General features: G+C 40.3%; 1 non-coding gene across 1 annotated transcript; it reads left to right on the top strand.

The window, feature by feature from the left end:
- The first annotated feature begins 24,616 nt into the window (after positions 1 to 24,616).
- On the top strand, positions 24,617 to 24,720 carry LOC148548431 (small nucleolar RNA R71). Its single transcript, XR_015898077.1, has one exon. It is a non-coding gene; the product is annotated as a small nucleolar RNA R71 (small nucleolar RNA).
- The last annotated feature ends 1,691 nt before the right edge of the window (positions 24,721 to 26,411 follow it).

Raw genomic sequence — 26,411 nt, 5'->3', positions numbered from 1 at the left:
CTAATCTGTGTTTTCTGAGCCGCAAACTGGGTCAAAAACAGTCCAGAATTCGCTGGTTTCGAATTTTGCCACGCTGATTTTTCGTCACTGCGACGCGGCCGCATGGATCACGCGGTCGCGTTGCTTAGCGTCAGGGGAACTATAGCATATTATATATCAAATTGAAACCCCAGACGTTAGCTTTCCAACACAACTGGAACCGCGTTGTTTGGACTTCTGTAGCTAAAGTTATAGTTGTTTGAGTGCGAAGAGGTCAGGCTGGACAGCTTAGCAACTTCTTCATCTTCTTGTATTCCTTCCACTTTTGCATGCTTTCTTTCCATCCTCCAAGTCATTCCTGCCCTATAATATCTGAAAACACTTAACACACATATCAAGGCATCTAATGGTGATAAGAGAGGATTAATAATAAGCAAATATAAGATCAAAGAAGCATGTTTTCAATCAAAGCACATAATTAGGAAGGCAAATGTAAAACCATGCAAATAGTATGAATAAGCGGGTAAAGAGTAGATAAAAACCACTCAATTGAGCACAAGATAAACCATAAAATAGTGGTTTATCAACCTCCCCACACTTAAACACTAGCATGTCCTCATGCTAAGCTCAAGAGAAGCTATAAAGATGAAGAGGAATGGTATGAAATGCAACCTATGAATGCAACTACATGCTAAATGCTTTTATCTACTTGGTTAAAAGTAAACAAATCTTTTAAGAATAAATATGAATTGGATTTCACTAATTCAAATCATGAAAATGAAGTACAAATAGATTTGTAGAAGAAAATAGCTCATGAAAGCCGGGAACAAGGAATTGAGCATCGAACCCTCACTGGTAGTGTATACACTCTAATCACTCAAGTGTTTAAGGTTCGATTCTCTCAATTCTCTACTATCCTTGCTTTCTAAGGCTTGCTCTTCATCTAATAATCAACACAAATTTAATGTACAGATACACATATCAAGAGGTCTTTTAAGGGTTGTAATGGGGTTAAGGTCAAGGTAAGATTGTATTTGGCCAAGTGGACTAAAATCTGAATCCTTAATTAACTTAAACTTTTCACCTAACTTAAACAATCCATGTAATCATAATACAATATCCAACTATCCATCAACCATGTTTTTCACATATTCATGCATTCTAATTTCAAGTACAACTCATATGCATTGCTTTCACCACATATTTTGGGGCATTTTTTGTCCCCTTTTACTTATTTGCTCTTTTTCTTTTCTTTTTCTCTCTTTATATATATATATATATATATATATATATATATATATATATATATATATATATATATATATATATATATATATTTCAATGCATATGATTAATTTATTGAATGCATGAATCATGTTCTAAACATTTGTTTCCAAAAGATATATAATACCCAATTCTTAAACCAATTGTTTCCAAACCCACTTTTCCCCACACTTAATTCATGAGCACTCTCACTAGTCTAAGCTAACTAAGGATTCAAATTAAGGACATTATTGTTTTCCGCTTAGAGTTAATGATGTGCTAAAGTAAAGAACAAAGGGGTATAATAGGCTCAAATTGGTTTGCAAGGGATAATGAAGGGTAAAGGCCATATGGGTATGTAAGCTCAGTGAAACAAAGGCCTCAATCATATAAGTGCATGCATACATCAAACCATGGAAATATAGAATTAAGCAAGACAAAGATCACAATTTTAGAGAGAAAAACACACACCAAAAATAAAATATTGGTTGATAAAATGCAACCAATTAAATAGGCTCAAAAATCTCACTAGTTTTGTGTGTTCGAGCTCTAAACCATGTTCCAGTATAATATTTCAAGTGTAACAAAAAATTTTATTCTAATTAGTGAAATGTTATAAAAAGTTTCTTGAAAAAGAAAAAATTACTTTAACCAAGTGGTAAAATATGCAGAAATCAAACAAATATGCAATCAATCATGCAAATGTAACAATGAACAAACAAAAAAATAAAATAATGGTGTTGAGAAGAAGGTAACTAACCCATGGAGATTGGTATCGACCTCCCCACACTTAAAGATTGGATCGTCCTCGGTGCATGCTAAGATGTACAAGTGGACGGGTTGCTAGCTATAACTGCTGCTCTTTCTCTAAAGATTGTGCAGAAGGACTTGTTTGTCTTCCCATTAGGAAGCTTTTCCTCTCCCTTCGTGGTGGCCATCCTGAAAGAAGAGGGAAAAGAAAAAGTAACCCAAAAATAAAGATAGAAAATAAATAAAATATAATTGGGTTAATGCCAAATGATAAGCGTCTCATTTACATGGTAGCTACAACATGCAAGTGAGAAAATAGTGTAAGTACATGGCAAATCAATGGTGCAAAATTTGCAACAATGGGAAAGAGAGTGGAGAAGGAGAGATAATATAAATTTATATCAATACAAGAGTAGTACAGGTATAAAAGATTGGCATTGATATAAATAATATTACCTATCCAGAATAAAACAAGTCACTAAGCACCAAGAAAATACCAGAAAAGATGTAACAGTTGAATAAGAACATTTGAACACCAATGGTAAAATAATAAATTTAGAAAAAAAAAATAAAAAAAATGCAATGAATGAAAGTATGCAATTAAATAAAATAGAAGAATGAGAAGGGAAATAAATAAAGTGAGAAAGAAGGAAGAAAGAAAAAAAATAAGAATTTGGAAAAGAAAAATATAAGATATTTTGGCAGAGTTGGATGAGCTGTGCGGCGCAAGCGACGCGGTCGCGTGGGGCATGCGTTCGCGTGAGTGTGCTTCAAGTGTGGTGACACGATCGCGTCGGTCACGCGGTCGCGTGACCCATGTTATGCTTCTGGCGCGAGTGCAGCCTCGCGCCAGCACAACTCTCGGTTCAAATTAATTTAATTGCCAAGAATGGGATGACGCGATCGCGTGGGTCACGCGATCGCGTGAGTGGGCGTCAGCAAATGGATGACGTGACCGCGTGGGGGACGCGGTCACGTGATAAGGATTGTGCTTCCAGCACCAATCCAGCACCACTCTCGCATAATATTTCATTGTGCACCCTTTTACGTCGAAAACTCAGGGCACGCGGCCGCGTGGGACACGCAGTCGCGTAGGAGGCCATGGTTCCCATGCGACGCGAATGCGTCAGTGACGCGGTTGCGTGGGTTGAATTGTGTCATTGGCACGCCTCCAGCCACGCTCCAGCGTGACTCTCTGTTCATTTATTTTTTTTCTTCACTCCCCTTGCGACGCGGATGCGTCGCTGATGCGATCGCGTCGCGTAGCGAAAATTTTTTTTTTTTATAATCTGAAAAATGCAGAATGCAGTGTTCATATGAATGTGATGCAAAACTCCAGGTTCAATATAACAAAATAAAATAAAATTCAAAGACAAACAAAACAAAATAAAATTAAAATTGAGAAAGGAATGATTATACCATGGTGGGTTGTCTCCCACCTAGCACTTTTAGTTAAAGTCCTTAAGTTGGACATTTGGTGAGCTCCCTGTTATGGTGGCTTGTGCTTGAACTCATCCAAGAATCTCCACCAATGTTTGTGATTCCAGTAACCTTTGGGATCCCAAACTAGGCGCAGAAAGCCTTCAAGTAAGTTAAAGCAAGTGACCAGGCCCCAAGAGTGGTGATTGATAGAATGGATTCCTGGGTCCCAGACCTTGCCTTTGCACCCGTCTTTTGGTTGAGCAATATTGTTCCATCCGGGTGACAAGCAGTCTGAATTCTCACGTAAGTGGCCAAACAAATTCCTAGACCCATTCAGTTGAGCTTTACACCAACTTTTGCATTTAAACTTTGGGCACACAACCATGTTCAACCTTGCTTGACAATACTTATCACTGGCCATCTTCCTCTTACTCTTAATGCCACAAAGAGCTCTAAGTTGACCATCCATCTCCAGTAGCCCATATTCAAGTGGGATTAGAAAGCTATGGGATATGAATTCTACCCACTTGAATGTTGTGAAGGATGATGGCAACTTAGGGGGAGGTATTTTTAATGAAATTGCAAGCTCCACTCCCTTGTGCTCTTTTTTGATAACTACCACCTCTTTGCAAGCTTCTTCAATTTCAACCTCTTCCTCTTGGTAGCTCTCTTTCAATTCAATCTCCTCTTCATTGCTTTCCAAGGGCATGTGAGGTTGTGCTTCTTCTTCTTGAATCTCCATCTCTTGATCAACCTCTTCCAAGTCTTCAACTATGATATGCTTTGGAGGTTGTACACCCTCTTCAGCATCAATTTGAACCGTCTTGGAAGGAGGCTCTATGACTGGACTTTCCCATGGAGGTTCTTCATCTCCTAAGTCTTCAACCACTTCTTCTTCAATAATTCTGGCTTCCTCTACTTGTTCCAGTACAAAGTCATGCTCCGTACTGTTCACTGGATTTTCTAGTATCTCCTTTATACTACGTTCTTCATTAGATTGTCCACATGAAGCTATGGGGGTTCCTTGAGTGTCCAAACGTCAGGAAGCTAATTGACTCATTATTGCTTACCCAAATTGATGAATGGTTGCCTGAAATCGATCCACTGTTTCTTTTAGGCGAACTTCTGCTTCTCGGGTTGCTGGATTTGGACAGGACACATAGAGAAGTGGTGGTGGTTGGGAGTGAGTGGATTGGAATTGGGGGGGTTCTATATATGGTTCATATGGCTCATAAGGTGGTTGGTATGGTGGTTGAGGGTTAGGGTCATATGGAGGTGAATGGTGGTAGTTGGCTTGTGAGTGTGGTAGTTCAAAGTTGTGTTGAGGAAAGAGTTCATAGGCATATGGTGGTGGTTGTTGATAGTCCATTGGAGGTGGTTGTTGCCATGAGGGTTGATCAAATCCTTGTGGCTCCTCCCATCTTTGATTGTTCCAACCTTGATGCCTGTTCTCGTTGTAATTTCTTCTTCCTGCAACATAATTGTAACCAGACTCATAGCCAAAGGGGTGAGAGTTCATAGTAAATAGAAATTAAAAATAAAAACAAATTGAAATTAAAAGGTTATTTAAATTTTTAATTTGAAAATTAAAATTTTTTGAAAATTTTTAAATTTGAATTTTCAAATTTGATTTTTTTGAAATAAGATAAGATAAGATAAAAAATTTTAAAATAAAAACCAATAACCTTTTAATTTACGAAAAAGCAGAAAAAATAAAAACAAAAAAAAAACAAATCAAAAAAGAAAAATATTTACAATAACCAATAATAAGGCACACGTTTGCAATTCCAGTAAAGAATTTCATAAAAACAGTCGTGTTGTAGATATAGTCTCTAAACCGACAGAAATCCCTTCGTACAAACGTTTTGGTTGTCACAAGTAACAAACCCCTTTAAAAATTGTTAACCGAGTATTCAAACCTCGGGTCGTCTTCTCAAGGAATTGCAGGGAGGTATGTTCTTATTATTGGTTATGAGTTTGTAAATTGGGATTTAGGAAGTAAGGTGGGAATATGTTATATGACAAATAAAATAAAATAATAATAATAAAATCTCTTGGCAAGGTATAAGAATAGGAATTCCTATCCTAGTTATCCTTATCAAGTGTGAAGAGAATTGGGTTTTAATCCCACTTGGTCAGCCTTTATTAAACAAAGGAAGGTTAAGTGGACTGATTAGCTTGATTCTCAAGTCCTAGTCAACTCCTGTGGAGAGACTAGTGTTAGAGCAATCCTAGTTAAAGTAAAATCTGCCAATTTCAATCACTTGCTGAGTTTGATAACTCAAGTACTACCAATCCCTTGACCAAAGCCAAAAGGGAGAAAAACATATAAATTAAATTAAAAGCATCAATATAAGCAAATCAATCTTAAATCTGAAAATACCTCGAATTGCATTAACAAAAGAAATTAAATCTGGCATAGATGTTCATAAATTAAATTGAGAAAATAAATAAAAATAAAGAACCTGGGATTGAGAGTCACTCCTAAAACTAAGAGAAATCTTAAATTCTAATCCTAAGAGAGAGGAGAGAACCTCTCTCTCTAAAAACTACATCTAAATCTTAAAATTGTAAATATGAGAGTCTTCTCATAAATGGATGCATTCCCCTACTTTATAGCCTCTAATCTGTGTTTTCTGAGCCGCAAACTGGGTCAAAAACAGTCCAGAATTTGCTGGTTTCGAATTTTGCCATGCTGATTTTTCGTCACTGCGACGCGGCCGCATGGATCACGCGGCCGCATTGCTTAGCGTCAGGGGAACTATAGCATATTATATATCAAATCAAAGCCCCAGACGTTAGCTTTCCAACACAACTGGAACCGCGTTGTTTGGACCTCTGTAGCTAAAGTTATAGTCGTTTGAGTGCGAAGAGGTCAGGCTGGACAGCTTAGCAACTTCTTCATCTTCTTGTATTCCTTCCACTTTTGCATGCTTCCTTTCCATCCTCCAAGTCATTCCTGCCCTATAATATCTTAAAACACTTAACACACATATCAAGGCATCTAATGGTGATAAGAGAGGATTAATAATAAGCAAATATAAGATCAAAGAAGCATGTTTTCAATCAAAGCACATAATTAGGAAGGCAAATGTAAAACCATGAAAATAGTATGAATATGTGGGTAAAGAGTAGATAAAAACCACTCAATTGAGCACAAGATAAACCATAAAATAGTGGTTTATCAGATAAGTCACTAAAAAGCCTGGATACCAAGCCGCAAGGATAACTTCGCCAAAGCAGAAGGGTTGTCAACACAATCTCAAAGCAAGGCGTGATCCAAAAGGCAAGGGTAGAGAACCCACACTACCACTCAAAAGAGGTCGGACTGGGAAGTACCAAATCTCTAGAAAATCTACAAGGATTGCAAGGATAAAAAAGCAATAAAGGAACAACCTCCAAACATCAAATAACTCGCCAAGGTTGACATATCAGCAAAACTCATCCTTCAGATTAAAACATTAAAGACTCAAAGGCTCCCTAAATGGTAGCCCAAGAGTTTAAAGTGTTGTTTTTTAAGAGTTTCTATGAAGCAACCAAGTATCGAAAGAGTCATCACAGAAACTTACAAAAAACCAATAAAGGTCAAAGTCCACAGATCGGACTATACTAACACACAAAACAAAGATATAGAAAGAGTATTACAAAGGGGTCAAGTTCCCCCTGGTAGCAGCATCCTTGGGAGAAGGCGGCATGGTCGAGATTGGGGTAGCATTAACAACCCCATCTGGCCCGTTCAAGATCTCCACATCAGGCTTGGGTTCTGGAGGAACCACCTCGGCAGAAGGAGTGGAAGAGGCTGAAGCAGCAGAAGCCTCGGTTGGTGGCACGAGGGGAGGACCCTCATCATCATCTGGGGCAGGCACAATCTTGCCATCCTCCACCACATTATCCACGCTGAATAGGGAAAGGTCGAGCTCAGGAGCAAGAACTCGGACCTGGGCTTTTAGGTTCTCATACATCTCGGTCATGCTGCTCACCATATGGCCCTGAAGCTCAGCATAATCATCATGGGCGGACTGAAGTCTTTTCCTAGTCTCTAACAGCTCGCCATATGTCCGAGTATACTCTCTTTGGCTTTCTTGGCCATGTCCTCAACCAAATTAGCAGCCGCCTCCACCTCAGTAGCTCGAATCTTCTGTCTCTCCACATCCATCTCCAACTTGGTAACCCTGGCATCAAGCTCGTCCTTCAGACCTTTAATTCTATCATACTCAGATTTGGCATCCTCCATAAAGGCCTTGGTCACATGAACCGGGGAGTCCCGGATAACTCGAAACAAGGCCGCACCAAGGTTGGCCATCCGATATTGTTACTTGCAATAAAGTCAAGATGATGGAGGACAGAAACATCATCCAAAGGAACTTTGCCATGTGGAGCTATCAACTCTGTAGCAAAACCAATGCCATCAAATTCTTTATTGTTCAGATCATAAGTACCAACGGTCTTTTGCTTTTTGGGAGGAGGACCAGCAGCAGTACGAGAGGAGGCAATACTAGAAGAAGTTTTCAATGGGTCAGAATGATCTTCCTCGGATCCTGAGAGTCAATTGCCGGCTTCTTAGGAGGCAGCTGTGCAGAAGAACCCTCCCCCAAACTCTTCTGTGACAAGTTTTGAGCTGCCACCACCTTCTTGGCCTTTCGAAAAGACTTCATAGAGTCCGAAGATTTCACCATTTCTGAAAAGGAAGCCAACAAAACAGTCACACAGTAGAATTCGAAAGACAAATACCACGAATAGCAAAAGGTAACCACTTCTATGAAGAGAGAGGTCGGACACTACGTAGTTCAGTACGGAGAAGGGAAGGATCTCCTAGAAACTTCTTGGTATCCAAATAAGAAGGCTCCCCCTAATGCTCCTCTAAAATACCCATAAAAGCTTGTTCTACCTCACTTAAACTCTCTCAAGGATACTTGACTACCACTGTATCTTTTTGTCACCATAAAGGGAAGGTGGGCTCATCATTCTCATCCAAAAAGAAAGGGCGAGCATCCTCAACAGCTCAGACCTTGAGTAGTAGTTCTTAAAATCCCGAAAGGACTCATCAAACATCGAAAATACTTTCTTCCCCTGGGTAGCTCGAAAGGAAATCCAAGAAGCTTTCTTCTTGGCCACCCCAGGTTTTGCCAACACAAAAAGGTAAAAAAAAAAGGGATATGGTAGGTCGGACACCCAATTCTTGACACAACAGCTGAAAAATCTTTATAAAACCCCAAGAATTCAGATGAAGCTGAGAAGGGGCCACATTACAGGTCCACAAGAGGTCGGTCTTGAAAGCAGTAAAAGGAAGGGTAATACCTAGCTGGCTAAAGAAATAGTCGTAGGCATAGAAGAAAGGACGTTCTCCCCGAGTTAAGGGAGGGAAACTAACCCTCTCCTCAGGATCAGGAGATACCAGTTCGTAATTCTTCTCGTCCTCCCTATTACTACACACCCTATGGAACCTTTTAAGCCTCTCACAGTACTCGGGATCGACCACAGTCATACACATCAAGACATTTCAAATCTAACCAATCGGTGATACCAGCAGAAACCTTGGTGGACATCTCGACAATATTTTTACGAGAAGACATATAGCAAACTACACCTACAGCAAAGGAAATAACAAGGGTTCACTACCAAAACAACTCGGACAGAAACAAAAAAGGGGGAGAAGCAACCGACAAGCAACAGGTATGGTAAACAAAGGGCTCCCCAGGGCTCACCAACATTAAATCCCAGGGGCACCCTTTGGAGGCAACGGAGCAAGATGCAGAAAAAGAAATGACGCAAAAAATACTCGCCCTAGCCCGCTCAAGCAAAAGAAACTACAAAGAGGCAAACAGAAATCCAGACAGTAACACTTCTTCACAAAGATAGCAAAACAAAAAGAACACAACTTTGATCAAGACGAGGACATGCAGTCGTCTCAAAAAGGTTCAAAACTTTTTCAAAAGAAACCCAATAAAGATCGAAACTTTGCGCGAAAAGATAAGCATACAATAGTCGAGCACATATAAAGATGACAATTAAGACATAGAAGAAGGAAAAACACCAACCTATGATGAAAAGGGAGTGATCGCGATGAAGGTGCAGCAGAGACATGAATGATCCACACCAACAAGTGCTTCGAAAGGTCAAAGAAAGTAGGACGCTTGAGACAAAAATCAAAGAGTAAGAATCAAAGAAAGGAAATTCTTTTTCGAAAGAAAAGCGAAGATGAAGAACAAACAAGGAGTGATAAATTCAAATAAAAGAGGGAAGAAGAAACGACCAAAAGGGATAAAGAGCCAATTAATAGGCTTTAAAGGTGCTTATGTACTCCCAAGGAAACAAACCTCTCGAGAAACGAGCACAACAATAATGGAACAAAAAGGCAAAAATGCTCCGTATCTTTAAAATGGCATTTAGTAAACGCGAAACTTATAAGAGAAGGAGCAGACCGGATAGATCCTTGAACACGACTTCCTCAAAGGGATCGAAGCCTAGAAGCACGACCTCGTAAGGAAGATCGAAGCTCAAGTAGGGGCACTGTTAATACCCTAGACCGAGCTATAAAGTCCGGGTTGGACGATGATGAAGATGACCGACCTGTTCTAAGGTTTGTTCGTCTCCGACCTCTTCATAAAGAGCTTGGGCAAATCATTATTGAGGCCCAATGGGCCCAGAATAGAAGATCACAGCCCACCTGAAGGGGGCTGGCCAAAAGATAGGTAATCTCACCCACAAAAAGATAAGATAAGATAACAAAATTATCTCAAGGGAGGTCACTCAACACTACTATAAATACACTAGAGCACCCAGGTATAACTCACACTCTGATTCTACACAAAAAACCTGCCTAAAGCCCGTGCTAACTTAAGCATCGGAGTCTCTTGCAGGTACCACCACCCTCCGGTAATCAAGGATCAGCAGCATCTCAAGATTCAGCAAGTCGGACCAAGCAGCTCCGATCACACCCGAAGATCTCATCCGAGATGGACCTTCAGTTTTAGGTAACCCTCGAAACAGATACTATTTATGTCCTGGTCGAGCTACACGACCTGGGCTGATTGACGACAAGTCGACCGACCTCTTCAGGTCAGGATTACCCGACCTCCTCTCAAGGAGATCGGCCAAATCACTACAAAGGCCCAAGAAAGGCCCAAACGAAGGAACATAGCCCAATCTAAAGGCAGCCAAAGCCTGGAAAGATAAGGGCGGTTCCCCTTAAAGATAAGATGACTTCACTCAAAGATAAGATAAGATACCTAACTTATCTTATCAAGAAGGTCACTCCACACTACTATAAATACACTAGAGCACCCAGGTATAACTCATACTCTGATTCTAGAAAATAGGACACTGCACAAGAACGCGGACACCGCACCCAAAGATGATGACAAGTCATCTTAGCCTAGTTTCACTAGCCTTTTTCTTTGTTTTTATTAGGTTTTATGCACTTTCTTGCATTCTAAGTAAGTAATTTGGAATGAAAATGCATGACTTCTTTGAATCAAACAACCACCATATAATTGATGCTAAATCATGAGGTTTAAGCTAAATTTAATTGAATTTTAATGATTTATAAACCTTGTGAATTTAGTGATACTTTGATTGGTTGTTTTGATTACTTGTAGGTGAAGAAAGAAAAAAAGAAGAAAAGCGTGGCTCAAGGAGCGTGCCCAAAGGAAATAAGAAACGTTTCCAAGGGAAGCAAGAAGCGTGTCCAAAGGAAAGAGAAAGCGTGGCAAAGGGAAGGAAAAGTATGACCACATTGAGGAAGAAAGGGAAGCTAAGTTGAGGAAGCAAACTGAGCTTCACAAGGAATGGAAGGAGAAGAAAGCTACAAAGCTAAGTTAAAATAGTTAACTGAGCACTAAAGAAAGCAAGGAAATGGTGCAAAGCTAAGTTAACTAAGTTAAATTTATCGGGACCTCTCCATTTTAATTCAAGAAGAAATTCCAAGGGATGAAGCCAACAAGATTCGAACCAAGGACCAAGGAGAAGCAAGGAACTCACCTTACAAGGAAATTCAAGAAGAAATAGCCAAAATGCAACCTCCATGGTTCGAACTTGGAACCACACGCTACTCCTTGCAAGGGAATTCAAGAATAAATAGCTAGAATGCTTCCTCCAGGATTTGAACTTGGGAACTCTTTGAAACATAAGGAAGGAGTGCCACCAAGCTTGTAAGGAAAATCAAAGGAAAATAGCTTAAATGCTTGGGCCAAGTTTCGAACCAAGGAGCTCTTGGAAGTGCAAGGGAGGAGCGCCCAACTCAGCCAAGGAAATTAGCTCCAAGGCTTCCTCCACCAAGTGTTGAACCTGGGACCTTGAAGTCTCAAGCAAGGCGCTACAAGGGAAGCTCAGTTGGTTTTTCCAACTGAGCATTGCCTCTCCCCCAAGCCTCCACACTTTGGCGCACACTCCTAGCACACCAAGGCATCATGACACGGCCCAGCAACAAATGAAGCGCACCAAGCTTGCCATGCGCACAACAAGGACACGGCCTAGAGCTAAGTTGGATTTTCCAACTGAGCTCTAGTGCAATTGACACTCAACCAAGGAAGCCTTGCGCACCACAAACAACACGGATGGAGCATGCTTGAAAGCTAAGTTGGATTTTCCAACTGAGCTTTCCCCTGGAGATACAACTTGGGCTGAAAATTGGATTAAAAATCCAATTTAATTCAATTCTTCACCAAATCAAAAGCCCATCCAAATTCCAAAATCCAAGAATAGAAAGTGTATAAATAGGAGTTAGTTTGATGTAAATAGGACCTTTTTGCTACCTCTACTTTTTACTTTTAATTTTTCCTTTTAATTGTCATTTTTCATTTTTGAGCTTTTTACTTTGAATTTGTATTTCTGAGAACTTGGAAGGAGAATTGATCTCTCTTCTTCTTGGTTCTTGCTTGAGCACTCTTTTATTTTCTTGCTTTGGATCTTGGGTGGAGAATTGAAGAACTTCTGTTTCAATCTCACCTTGAGATCTCTTGTTTACTTTCTCTGCATAATTGAATTTCACTTTATGTTTACTGCTTTATCTTCTCTTCAATTCTGCAATTTACTCTTCTTCACTTCTTTCGCAATTATTCTTGTTGGATCAAGGAAGGATTTGAGATCTAGACTTGTTATCTAGTCTCTTCCACCCTGAGATCTTCAACCTCTTTTACTTTGCTGCAAATTAAGCACTGCTTTCTCTGTTTTTAAATTCTCAAAGCATTTTTACTTTTCTGTTGAGATCTAGTTTAATTCAATCAATTCTCTACTCTTCTGTTTAATTTCAATTTACTTCTGTCTTGTTTAAATTCTGCAATCCCAATTCCCAACTCCTTTTACAATTCAAGCAATTTACATTTCTTGCACTTTAAGATTCAGTCATTTACATTTCTTGCAATCTAAGTTTCTGCAATTTACTTTACTTGTTCTTTAAGATTCAGCACATTTACTTTCCTGTTCTTTAATTTACTGCAGTTTCCCCTTCCCCTTTTACATTTCATGCAATTTAGTTTCTGCAAAGCACAAACCACTCAACCAATACTTGATCCGCTTGACTAAATCAACCACTAAACTAAAATTGCTCAATCCTTCAATCCCTGTGGGATCGACCTCACTCATGTGAGTTATTATTACTTGATGCGACCCGGTACACTTGCCGGTGAGTTTTGTGTTGGATCGTTTTCCACACATCAAAAGACACATCTAAGCAAAACGCTGACAAGCATTCTCCAAATACATAAATTTTAGAATTTCTCTGAGAACAATAAAATTGGCTCAAGCAGCTCGAAAAGGAGGCCGAATTCCATCACGAAGCCGGAAGAAGCCTCCAAAGAGAAACTAGGCAACGTCGAGAGTTAGAGGACAAGCTCCTAAAACTCGAAGCCGACCTAAAAACCAAAACCATCCAATCCGGACACGAGGACAACTCCCCCAAAGATCAAGATCCCTTCACCAAAGAAATCATGAAAGCTAAAGTTCCAAAGGATTTTAAAGTTCCTGACATGACCCCATACGACGGTACCTTCGATCCAAGCCATCATCTTAGCAATTTCAGAAGCAGAATGTATCTCACCGATACCTCAAACGCTATTCGTTGCAAAGCCTTCCTGACAACCCTAACAAAGACAGCTATTAAGTGGTTCGACAGTCTGCCTCCTAGATCCATCACAAGTTTTGATGACTTAGCCAAGAAGTTTCTTGCTAGATTTTCCATTCAGAAGGACAAAGCCAAACACGCCCCAAGCCTATTAGGAATCAAATAAGGAGATCGGAAGATTCTTCGATCTTACATGGAAAGATTCAACAAAGCATGCCTGGACATACAAAGCCTACCAACAGAAGCAACCATCATGGGTTTCATCAATGGCCTGCGAGAAGGACCCTTTAGTCACTCTATATCAAAGAAACACCCAACATCTTTAAATGAAGTAGAAGAACGGGCAGAGAAGTATATCAACATGGAAGAAAATTCTCAGTTAGGAGAGACCTCGAAATCCGGATTCTCCTACTCCTCCCAGGATAAGGATAAAGAATCTAGGAAAAAAGAAGATCAACATGGAGAGAAGCTTAAAAAATACCACAATTACACCCCTCTTCGAGTGTCTCTTATGGATGTTTTCTGACAAGTATGCCACACTGAGAAGATTCCACCACCTTGTCCAATCAAAAGCAAAAAAGGAGGAGGAAATCGGATAGAATACTGTGAATACCACCGAATCTATGGAAATCCTACAAACGAGTGTTTTAACTTAAAGAATGTCATAGAAAAATTGGTAAGAGAGGGGCGACTAGATTGGTACTTAGCCAACAAAACGGATGAACCCAGAAAAAGAAGAAGGGATGAAGAGGTCGGACGAGCTGAACGACCACCCTGCACCCCAGAGAGGCACGTTCACATGATAAATAGAGGATTCGCAGGAAGAGGGATCTCCAAATTATCTCGCAAAAGGCACCTTAAAGAAGTATATCACGTTGGAGGAGGAGAAGGATCACCCGACCTCCCTACTATTACTTTTACCCAGGAAGACGTGGTAGGCATCATCCGGGACATGATGATCCCATGGTCATTACTATCATATTGGCCAATGCCAATCTCCACCGCACATTGGTGGACCAAGGAAGCTCAGCAGATATCTTGTTTAAATCCGACTTCGACAAACTCGTCCTACAAAAAAAAAAGCTCAAAGCATATCCGAACAGCATGTTTGGACTAGGAGATACTCCAATCCAACCCTTGGATATATATCACCACACACAACCTTTGGAAAGGGAACCCAATCAAGGACACTCAACATAGACTACATTGTAGTCGACGTGAGCTCAGTCTACAATGCCCTGATAGGTCGGACAACACTAAATCAGCTTGCCACAGTAGTTTTGACTCAACATCTATGCATGAAGTTTCCAACCCCAGAAGGGATAGCCACGATAAAAGGAGACCAGAAAATTGCGCAACGCTGTTACAACGAAAGTCTAAACCTTAAAGGCAAAGGAAAAGAAATCAACAGTATCAAACTCGGAGGAGTTCGAGGCCAGGAAAAACTTCGTCCACAACCAGAGGGCGAGATCGAGGAAGTCTAGATCGGAGATATCCTAGATAAAATAACAAATATTGGGGCGAATTTGAAAAGAGATATAAAGGAGTCTCTGATACAGTTCCTAAGAGATAATGCTGACCTCTTTGCATGGAAGGCCACAGACATGCCGGGCATAGATCCCAAACTAATGTGCCACAGACTGGCAGTATACCCAGGATCTCGGCCAGTACAACAGAAGCGTCGGAAGCTCGGACCAGAGAGATCCCAAGCTGTGGAAGAACAGGTACGAGCTCTACTGCAGGCAGGATTCATAAGAGAAGTCAAGTACCCACTATGGCTAGCCAACGTTGTATTTGTGAAAAAGTCAAATGGGAAATGGCGGATGTGCACTGATTACACCGATCTGAATAAAGCCTGCCCAAAAGATCCATATCCACTCCCAAGCATAGACACTATAGTAGATGCCTCCTCTGGATACAAGTACCTTTCCTTTATGGATGTTTATTCGGGATATAATTAAATCCTAATGTACCCACCTGATCAAGAAAAGACCTCATTCCTAACCCCAAAAGCAAATTACTATTATGTTGTCATGCCATTCAGACTCAAAAAAGCAGGAGCTACCTACCAAAGATTAATGAATAAGGTCTTCGCAGACCATATCGGGAAACTCATAGAGGTATATGTTGACGACATGTTGGTAAAAACACAAAGTGAGGAATCATTACTGTCCGACCTCGCCAAAGTGTTCGACACCATCAGAAAGCATGGCATGCGACTTAATGCCGCAAAGTGTACCTTTGCAGTAGAAGCTGGCAAATTCCTGGGTTTCATGCTAACACAACGAGGAATTGAGACAAACCCGGATAAGTGCCGAGCTATACTCAACATGAAAAGTCCGACCTACGTCAAAGAAGTACAACAACTCAACGGAAGACTGGAAGCCTTGGCCAGATTTCTAGCCGGATCGGCCATAAGATCTCTCCCCTTTTACGCCACACTAAGGAAGGGAAAGAGGTTTGAATGGACCACAGAGTGCGAGCAAGCTTTCCAGGATTTAAAGAAATTCCTAGGACAACCACCCATTCTTACTCGACCACGGGAAGGAGAAGCACTCATATTATACATCGCAGTGGGAAGTCGAGCAATAGCCTCAGCACTAGTCAGAGAAGACAAAAGTGGGCAGCAACCCATCTACTTCATCAGCAAAGCCCTACAAGGGGCCGAACTGAACTATCAAAAGATAGAAAAGTTCGCCTACGCTCTCATACTAACTTCTCGACGACTTCGCCCATATTTTTAAGCTCACACCATCAGGGATCGGACCAACCAGCCCATAAAAGGCATTCTACAGAAGACAGACTTAGCTAGAAGGATTCTACAGTGGGCAGTCGAGCTATCTGAGTTCGATCTTCAATATGAAGCTCGGACGGCCATCAAGTCATAGTATTTCGCCGATTTTATTGCTGAGTATACTGACACCCTGGGAACTCCTACAAAATGGGATCTCTATGTAGACGGCTCTTCAAACAAAATCCGGAGTGGGGCAGGGGTGATAATAGAAAGTGACCAAGGGACCCAAATCGAACTCTCCCTAAAATTCGAGTTTCCTGCTTCAAACGACCAGGCCGAATACGAGGCATTACTAGCTGGTTTAAGACTGTCTAAGGAAGTTGGAGTTCAAAAGCTTACCATCTTCAGCGATTCACAAGTAGTCACCTAACAGATAGCAGGGAGTTACCAAGCTAAGGACCCTATCATGAAAAAGTACCTGGACAAAACCAGGGAGCAACTCGAACAACTTGGGGAATATGAGGTCCACCATATACCTCAGGAACAGAATGCCCGAGCTATTGCACTCTCCAAATTAGACAGCAGCAAATCAGGGGGCAATAATAGAAGTCTCATCCAGAAAATGTTGCAAAGTCCATAAATCTCGGAGAAAGAAAAGGTCCTAGCCATATCAGGTCAGGATCAAGGATGGATGACCCCCATAATCAACTACCTCAAGTCAGAGACGCTTGATGACAAGTTATCTTATGCTAGCTTTTCAAGTATTTTTCACTTGTTTCATTAGGTTTTATGTACTTTCTTGCATTATAAGTAAGTGATTTGGACTGAATTTGTATGGTTATGTTAAATCAATCAACCAACATTTAATTGACATAAAATCATAAGGTTTAAGCTAGAATTAGTTGTTTTTGAATGATTTATAAACCTTGTGAATTTGGTGATGCTTTGATTGGTTATTTTGATTAATTGTAGGTGAAGAAATGATTAAAAAAAGGAAAAAGGAATCTTGGAACACGCTTTGGACCATAGACCACACTTTGAAAAGCGTGACCCATGGCCATAAAAGTGTGGCGCTCACCAAAGGGGCATGGGTCAGCGCTCAATTACATAACATAGCACTACAAGGAACCAAAGAAAGCAAGGGCGCTACGTTAACATTGTTAACGCTTTCGGGGCCCATCAAAAATAAAAGCTAGGCGCAACACTCAAAAGGGGGCATCCAAGGTTCGAACCAAGCACACAAGGAAGTGCTACGCTACACAACAAGGCTTGGCACAAGGAAATTGGCCAAAATGGCTTCACCAAGGTTTGAAGAGAGAGCCTCATTCCAAGGTAAGGAGAGCTGCGTTGGAATCACTCACTGAGCACTATTAGTGCAAGGAAATTGGCCAAAATGAAATGGCCAAGGCTCGAAGTGGGAGCTTCACTCCAAGGCAAAGGGCGCTACATTAAATTCATTAACTGAGCACTACTTTGCTACGCATATGGGATTGGCACGAGCCCAAGAACAAGGCAAGGAAGCGCTACGTTATTTGACTTGACTGAGCGTTCCCCTGGAGGTGTCCCATGGTCTATTTTTCAATCAAAAAACCAATTGGGACCCACTTCTTCACCAATTTGAAAAGCCCACTCCAAGTCTGAAGATGAAAATTAGAAAGTGTATAAATAGGAGATAGTTTGATTTGTAGAGGACCTTCTTTCATTTTTTTAATTTTACCTTTTGCTCACTTTTCAATTTTACTTTTAGCTCATTTTTCATTTTAGTTTTCATTGAGAGCTCTGAGACTGAGATTGGATCTGAGTCTTGCTCTCTAGTTTTCATTTTACTTTCTTCTGCAACCTCTACTTTCTGTTTTAAATTTTGGATTGAGATTAAAGGAATTCTGTTTCAAGTCTCGATCTGAAATTCATCTTTGTTTTTTTCTTCTACAAAATTCTGAGAATTGAGGAATTGGATCTATTTGCTGTTTCATTTACATTTCTTCTGCAATTTATTTTCTACTTGATCAAGGGTGTAATTGAGATCTAGATCTGCGTTCTAATCTTATTTCTTCTCTTAGATCTTCATTTTTCTTTCAGATTTCATAATTGAACTAAGTTTCCTTTCTATTTTGCTTCTTCAAGAAATTTTCTATTTCTGTTTAGATCTTCTGCAACTCATTTCATCCTCTACTTCTCTGATTGATTGCATTTTACATTTTCCTGTTGAGTTCTAAATCCCAGCACCCAAATCCCTTTTACTCTTCCATCAATTTAAGTTCCTCAGCAATTTTGATTCAGTAATTTAGTTTCCTTGCACTTTAAGTTTCAGCTATTTACATTTCTTGCCATCTAAGTTTCAGTCATTTACATTACTTGCACTTCAAGTTTCTGCTCTTTTACTTTCTTGCACTTTAAGTTTCAGCTTAATTTACATTTCTTGCACTTTAGATTCTGTATTTCCCCTCTCCCTTTTATTTTCATGCAATTTAGATTCTGTTGATTACAATTCACTTAAATCATTAACTATTTTCTAAACTAAATTTATCAGCTAACTAAAATTGCTCAATCCATCAATCCCTGTGGGATCGACCTCACTCATGTGAGTAATTACTACTTGATGCGACCCGATACACTTGCCGGTGAGTTTTGGTGTGGAATTCTGATTTCCAACCCATCAAGTTTTTTGGCGCCATTGTCGGGGATTGATCTAGATTGACAATGATTAAGTAAGGTGGTGGTCTAGATTAAGCACTTTTTCTTTGTTTTTCTTTAATTTTACTAAGCACATTAACTGTTTGACACATTGTGTCACCTAACCCTCTAACCACATTCTAGCATTAGAATGTCCAGGTTTCAGTTAGTTTGTTTATGATTTTTGCAAGTCATGGATAATCTGTGCGCTGCATGTGACGCGGACGTGTGTGTCACGCGGTCGCGTGGTGTGTGATATTTGTCAAGTGACACGGACGTATGGGTCACGCGGTCGCAGGACTTGATTTGTGCGAATGGCGCGAGGGCAGCCAGGCGTTCGCGCAACTCTCTGTTTCAAACCCATTTTGCCAAATTTTAGGGTGACGCGATCGCGTGGTTGACGCGATCGCGTGAATGACCATTTTTTTGAGGGCGACGCGGCTGCGTGGGCACGCGGTCGCGTGATGGGGCTGGTGCTTCCAGCATCATTCCAGCCCAGCTCCATCATAACTTGCTGCCATACACCTCTTTTACGTCGATTTTTAGGGGCACGCGTTCGCGTGGGTGACGCGGACGCGTGGGAGGCTCGTTTCCAAAATGACGCAGTCGCGTGGGCATGATTGTGCCTAAGGCACGCTTCCAGCCACCCTTTCGCGTGACTTACTGTTCAATTCTCTTTTCTTCTTAATGCACCTTTGACGCGGACGCGTCAGCGATGCTTACGCGTCGCGTGCGTGCTTTTTTTTATATATGCAATATGCAAATGCAAATGCAGGCTATATGCAACTATATGCAGAGATTATGAGAAGAGTCATTAATAAAAACAAAAATAGAATAGAGTAAAATAAAATTAAGACTGAAACTAAACGATCATAACATGGTGGGTTGTCTCCCACCTAGCACTTTGCTTTTACGTCCTTAAGTTGGACGCTCGTTAGGCTCATTCTGCTTCTGTTGGTGGGTCTTCCAAGAGGAAAACCTCTAGTTCTTTGTTATTCTTCATCTTCTCACCATGATAAAGCTTCAGGCGATATCCATTGACCTTTAAGAATTTAGAGCTAGAAGGATGACGCAGGTAGAAAACTCCGTATGGCTCTACCTTTTCTACTCTGTATGGACCTTCCCATCTTAATCTCAGTTTGCCTAGCATAAACCTCAGTCTGGAGTTATAAAGAAGAACTAACTCCCCTGGTCTGAATTCTCTCCTTTTTATGTGCTTGTCATAGACAGCCTTCATCTTTTCTTTGTATCTCCTGGAGTTGTCATATGCTTCTAGGCGAAGATTCTCCAGTTCTGCTAGTTGCAGCTTTCTTTCAGCACCAGCTTTCTCAAGATTCATGTTGCACTCCCTCACAGCCCAAAAAGCCTTGTGTTCCACCTCTACTAGAAGGTGGCAAGCCTTTCTGTATACTAAGCGGAAGGGACTCATCCCAATTGGTGTCTTGTATGCTGTTCTATATGCCCAGAGTGCATCCTGTAGCCTGGCACTCCAGTCCTTCCTGTGAGGATTTACTATCTTCTCCAGAATACGTTTTATCTCTCTGTTAGAGACTTCTGCTTGCCCATTGGTCTGGGGATGGTAAGCTATTGCTACTTTGTGAATTATCCCATGCCTCTTCAGTAATCCTGTTAGTCTCCTGTTACAAAAGTGAGTGCCTTGATCACTCACGATTGCTCGTGGTGATCCAAAGCGGAAAATAATATGATTTCTAACAAAGGAAACAATAACGTTAGAATCATCATTACGGGTAGGAATTGCTTCCACCCATTTAGAAACATAATCTACAGCTAACAGTATATAAAAGTAGCCATTAGAATTTGGAAATTGACCCATGAAGTCAATGCCCCAAACATTAAAAATTTCACAGAAAAGCATAATCTATTGAGGCATCTCATCCCTCTTGGATATATTACCAAACCTTTGGCATGGGAACAAGATTTACAAAATTCAGCAGCGTCTTCAAAAAGAGTAGGCCACCAGAATCCACAGTCTAGAATTTTTCTAGCTGTTCTTTGAGGGCCAAAATGTCCTCCACTCTCAGATGAGTGGCAGGCCTCTAAAATAGTCTGGAATTCTGATTGAGGCACACACCGTCTAATTACGTGGTCAGCACCACACCTCCACAAATATGGAGGAAAAGTGTGGCTAACTAGATAATTAGCTACAGGTGCATACCAAGGAACTACTTCAGATACTGCATGTAAACTATCAAATGGGAAATTATCATTTATAGGAGTAGAGTCATCCTTAATGTGCTCAAGGCAACTCAAGTGGTCTGCCACTAAATTCTGGTTACCACTCCTATCCTTAATTTCTAAAATAAATTCTTGCAGCAGTAGTATCGTATTAGCCTTGGTTTGGACTCCTTTTTAGCTAATAGATATTTTAGAGCTGCATGGTCTGAGTATACTACTACCTTAGTACCAAGTAAATAGGCTCAGAATTTATCCAGAGCAAAAACAATAGCAAGAAGTTCTTTTTCAATAGTAGTGTAATTAGATAGAGCAGCATCTAATGTCTTAGATGCATAAGCAATTACAAAAGGATCCTTACCTTCGCGCTGAGCCAGCGCCGCTCCTACTGCATGGTTAGAAGCATCACATATAATTTTAAATGGCTGGCTCCAGTCTGGTCTTCTTACAATTGGAGCTTGAGTCAGAGCGATCTTCAGCTTATCAAATGCCTGCATACAATCCTCACTGAACTCGAACTCAATATCTTTCTGCAGCAATCTGGATAAAGGCAATGCTACCTTACTGAAGTCCTTAATGAATCTCCTGTAAAAACCTGCGTGGCCAAGGAACGAACGGACTTCCCTCACAAAGGAGGGGTAAGGCAAACTAGAAATAACATCCACCTTTGATGGATCTACAGAAATACCAGTATTAGACACAACATGTCCTAGTACAATTCCTTGTTTTACCATAAAGTGACATTTTTCAAAATTTAACACAAGGTTTGTACTAACACACCTGTCTAATACTCTAGATAAACTGTCCAAGCAAAGGCTAAATGAATCACCATATATGCTAAAATCATCCATAAAAACTTCCATATAGTTCTCAATAAGATCTGAAAAGATACTCATCATACATCTTTGGAAAGTAGCTGGTAGATTACACAAGCCAAAAAGGCATTCTTTTATAAGCATATGTTCCAAAGGGACATGTAAAACTGGTCTTCTCCTGATCTTCCGGAGCTATATGAGTTTGAAAATATCCTGTATAACCATCTAAAAAGCAGTAATGGGATTTACCTGACATGCGATCAAGCATCTGATTAATGAATGGCAAGGGGTAATGATCCTTGCGAGTGCCTTGGTTGAGATGCCTATAGTCAATGCAAACTCTCTATGAATTCTGCACTCTAGTTGTCAGGAGCTCTCCATGCTCATTCTTTATTGTTGTGACTCCAAACTTTTTGGCCACTACTTGTACTGGGCTGACCCATTCATTATCTGATATGTGGTAAATGATATCTGCTTCAAGTAGCCTGGTCACTTCCTTAACAACTTCTAAGATGGTGGGATTCAATCTTCTTTGAGGCTGATGGATAGGCTTTGCTCCCTCTTCTAAGAATATTCTATGCTCACAAATTTGGGGACTGATGCCTACTATATCCGCCAAGCTCCATCCAATTGCTTTCTTATGTTTTTTCAGCACACTGAGTAGTTGCTCCTCGTGTTGAGAGGTAAGTTCCCTTGCAATGATAACTGGAAACTTCTAATTATCCTCAAGGTAAGCATACTTGAGGTGTTGAGGGAGGGGCTTCAATTCTAATTTCTGCTCATAGCTAGGCTCTGGATCATCCGGAGCTGGTGATAATGGTAAAGGGTCATCATTGTTTTCAGAAAGTGTCCCCACACTTGGACCTTGCTCCATGTGTTTCTCTTCCATTTTTTCTGGTGAACTTTAGCTACAGTTTCATCAATAATGTCGCACTGGAAGATAGAATGATCTTCCGGAGGGTGCTTCACAGCTTCATTTAAACTGAAACTCACTGTTCTGCCATCTATCTCAAAGTAATAAGTTCCTGAGAATGCATCCAGCTTGAACTTTGAAGTCTTCAGGAATGGTCTTCCAAGCAAGATTGATGATGGTCTTTCTGAGTTATTAGGGGCATTTCCAGGATATAGAAGTCAATGGAAAATGTGAGCCCCTTAATGCTCACTAATACATTTTCAGCAATTCCAACTACTGTAATAATGCTTTTATCTGCTAACATAAAACGAGCTGCCGACCTTTTTAAGGGAGGGAGCCTCAAAGTATCATATATAGACAAAGACATTATACTAACACACGCTCCTAAGTCACACACGCAGTCAGAAAATATTACACCTCCAATGGTACAGTTAACCATACATGGACCTGGATCACTATATTTTTCATGTATACCCCCCATTAAAGCAGATATAGAACTACCTAAAGGAATAATTTTTAATTCATTAATTTTATCTTTATGTATGCATAAATCTTTTAGAAACTTTGCATATTTAGGTACCTACTGAATAACATAAAAAATGGGAACAGTTACCTCGACCTTTTTGAATATTTCTACCATTTTGGGATCAAGTTCCATCTGCTTTTTGGGCTTCCTTGCAAGGTGTAGAAATGGGATAGGAGCGGTGTTACTTGCAGCTTCTGCATTCTTTGATGTTTCATTCTGTGGTTGAGCTGCTTCTGCTTCAACTATGTTATGTACGTCCTCTTCTTCTTCAGCATCTTCCACTTCCACCACATCCTCAGTTGGGATGTGTTCTAGTGAGCTTGGCTCCTCATGGTTCCTCTCCTGCAATGTGGTTCTGGACCTTAAAGTGATGGCATTGATGCCACCCTTTGGATTAGGTAAGGGTTGAGAAGAAATTCCACTAGAGCTTGAAGTTTGGTTAGTGGAATTATATGATGAATCTAATCAGGAGACAAGAGTTTGTAAAGTGGCAGTTAGGCCATTTAGAGTAGAGTTCAGCTGCGTCTGCATGTCCTGTTGCCCTTGTGCAAGAGAACGGAGCATCTCGTCATTTGATGAGGAATTGGAGTAAGTGATCTGAGGAACCTACTATTGGTTGTGCTGGGGTCCTTGGGGTTGTCTTAAGTGAGGTGCTCTGTAAGGTTGGTTCTGATTCTGCTGTCTATTGTTATTATTGTTATTCCACTTTTGGTTTCCATTGTTGTTTCTGCCTCCTCTATTATAGTTGTCCCTCCAACTTTGGTTGGAGTTGTCTTGCCATCCTTGGTTATAGTTTCCACCTTGGTTGTAGTTGCCACCTTATTGATTGTATCCTTGATTTGGGTGGTCATAGAAGTTATGAGTGCCTGCCACAGTGTTGTCTTCCTGTTGGAGCTGCGAACATTCATCAGTATAATGACTATAATCAGCACAGATCCCGCACACTCTTTGTGGAACCAACTATTGGCTTTGCTGTGGTGGGGAAGGCTGAGCTTTATGTGTTTGTTGTTGGTTTAACTACATCTGTTTCAGGAGGTTGGTCATTTCACATATACTCTGGGTAAGAGCAGTAGTTTCAACACTAGAGGAGATCTCTGCAACAGCTTTTGAGTGGTTACGCCTCTGCCTGTGATTTCTAGTGGACTCAGCTAAGTCGCTGATCAGTTGCCATGCTTCATCTGCGGTCCTGTACTTTTTCAGGGAACCATTACTAGCACCATCCAGTGTTGTCTTATCTTGGGGGTTCAATCCTTGAGTGAAGTAGCTGATCAATACCAGTCTATCAATCATGTGATGGGGGCATGTGTCCAGTAGATTATTAAAGCGCTCCCAATATTCATAGAGGTTCTCAGATTCGCCCTGGATAATCATTGAAATATCTTTCCTCAATCTATCAGTAACTTCAGCTGGAAAGTATTTTTCCAAAAATTCTCTTCTAAGCGTATCCCAATTAGTAACAGTTGCTTCAGGTTGGGTGTAGTACTATTCCCTCTCTTTTCCCTCAAGAGAAAACAGGAAAGCGGTTAACAGAATAGAGGTTTCATCTGCACTATGACGCTTAACAGTAGAACAGGCTGTCTGGAAATCCCTAAGGTGCTTAATAGGCTCTTGAGCAGGTAAGCCATGAAACTTGGGCATCAAGTTGATTAGTGCAGTCTTCAGTTTAAAGTCTGCGGCCAGATTTGGATAACGCACTTGATACGGTTGCAGTGTAAAATCTGGGGATCCAGCTTCTTGGAGAGTAATCCTCCTAGGTGCTGCCATGTTACCTGCACATGAATCAACTGAATCAGTAGTAAAGGAGCTTGTCTCGCTCTCAGATGGCAGTTCAGATTCGCCCTCAGATGAGACTGGTAAATCGATAACAATCACTTCACCACCCTCAGAGGCTAACCGACGTCGAGCTCGCCTAATACGTGAAAGAGTTCTTTCAATTTCAGGATCAAAAGCGGCTAAGCTCGGATCAGGCAATGAAAGCGTCATTCAATGAGAAAGACATATAGCTCATGGTAACAAAATAAAAATAAAATATGCAAATAAAAATAAAAATATGTACACTAATTAATAATCTAGTACACTATTGCAACTCCCCGACAACGGTGCCAAAAATTGATAGTGGCGGAAACCGACCAGTTAAGAAATTTAATAAATGAATTGCATTGCAAGTACAATTCTTAACCAACTAAGATCCGCCTTCTCAATTTAAAAGGGGTTGTCACAAAAATTAAAATTAAAGATATTGAGAGTATGAGTCCCAGGTCGTCTTCCAACGAGTTACAGGAAAGAGTGCTAATTTTTTAATTAGAAATTTTCCAGAAGGTTTGAATTGGATAATGAGTAATTAAAATAATTGTAAATTAAAGTAATAAAACTAAGAATTATTATTAATATAAAAAGCCTTGACTGGGGAGTTAATTAATTGGAAGTTCTCTCCTTGTTGGAATCTTCTCAAGTGTAATGTGAAGCGGTTGTTGTTTTCACTTAGTTAACCCTTACTGAGTAAAGGAAAGTCAAATGATTGGACTGATTCTTATCCACAAATCCTAGTCCTTTCCCTTGGGAAGGTCTAGCGTTAGTAGATATAGAATTAGCCAACAAAGTTCAAATTAACTAAGCACTTGAGCATTCCAACTCAAGTGTCTCCTCTTAATCAACCCCCATATCAAGTAGAAGATCTACTCCATTGACATGGAATTAATATTCATAAAAATATAAGAAGACATAATAAATTAAACAAAATAAAATAGAGAATCAAAATTAATTAAAATTAAAAGTAACTCTATATATTAATAAATTCAAAATGCAACATACTTAATTGAATAGGGTCAATGAGCAATGAATAAAAGTAAAGGAATAAGGAAACAAATTACAGTAATGTCTTCACGGAGGTAATGATTCTTCAGCATCCAAAAATCCAAAGAAAAAGCATAAACTACTAATGTAAAGCTAATCTTGATTCAGATCTAAAACTAAAAACAATCCTAATATCGATGTATCTGAATGTGTGTGGATGCGTGTTGAGTTTCTGCACGTTTCCTAGCTTTAGTTTGTATTTTTGGGCCGAAAATTGGGTCAAAATATGG

Source organism: Arachis ipaensis, chromosome B8 (genome assembly GCF_059453495.1).
Source record: "Arachis ipaensis isolate K30076 ecotype BB chromosome B8, ASM5945349v1, whole genome shotgun sequence".
Lineage (NCBI taxonomy): Eukaryota > Viridiplantae > Streptophyta > Magnoliopsida > Fabales > Fabaceae > Arachis > Arachis ipaensis.
Note: the sequence above shows the minus strand (reverse complement) of the source record. Positions and strands in the feature narration are given on the sequence as shown.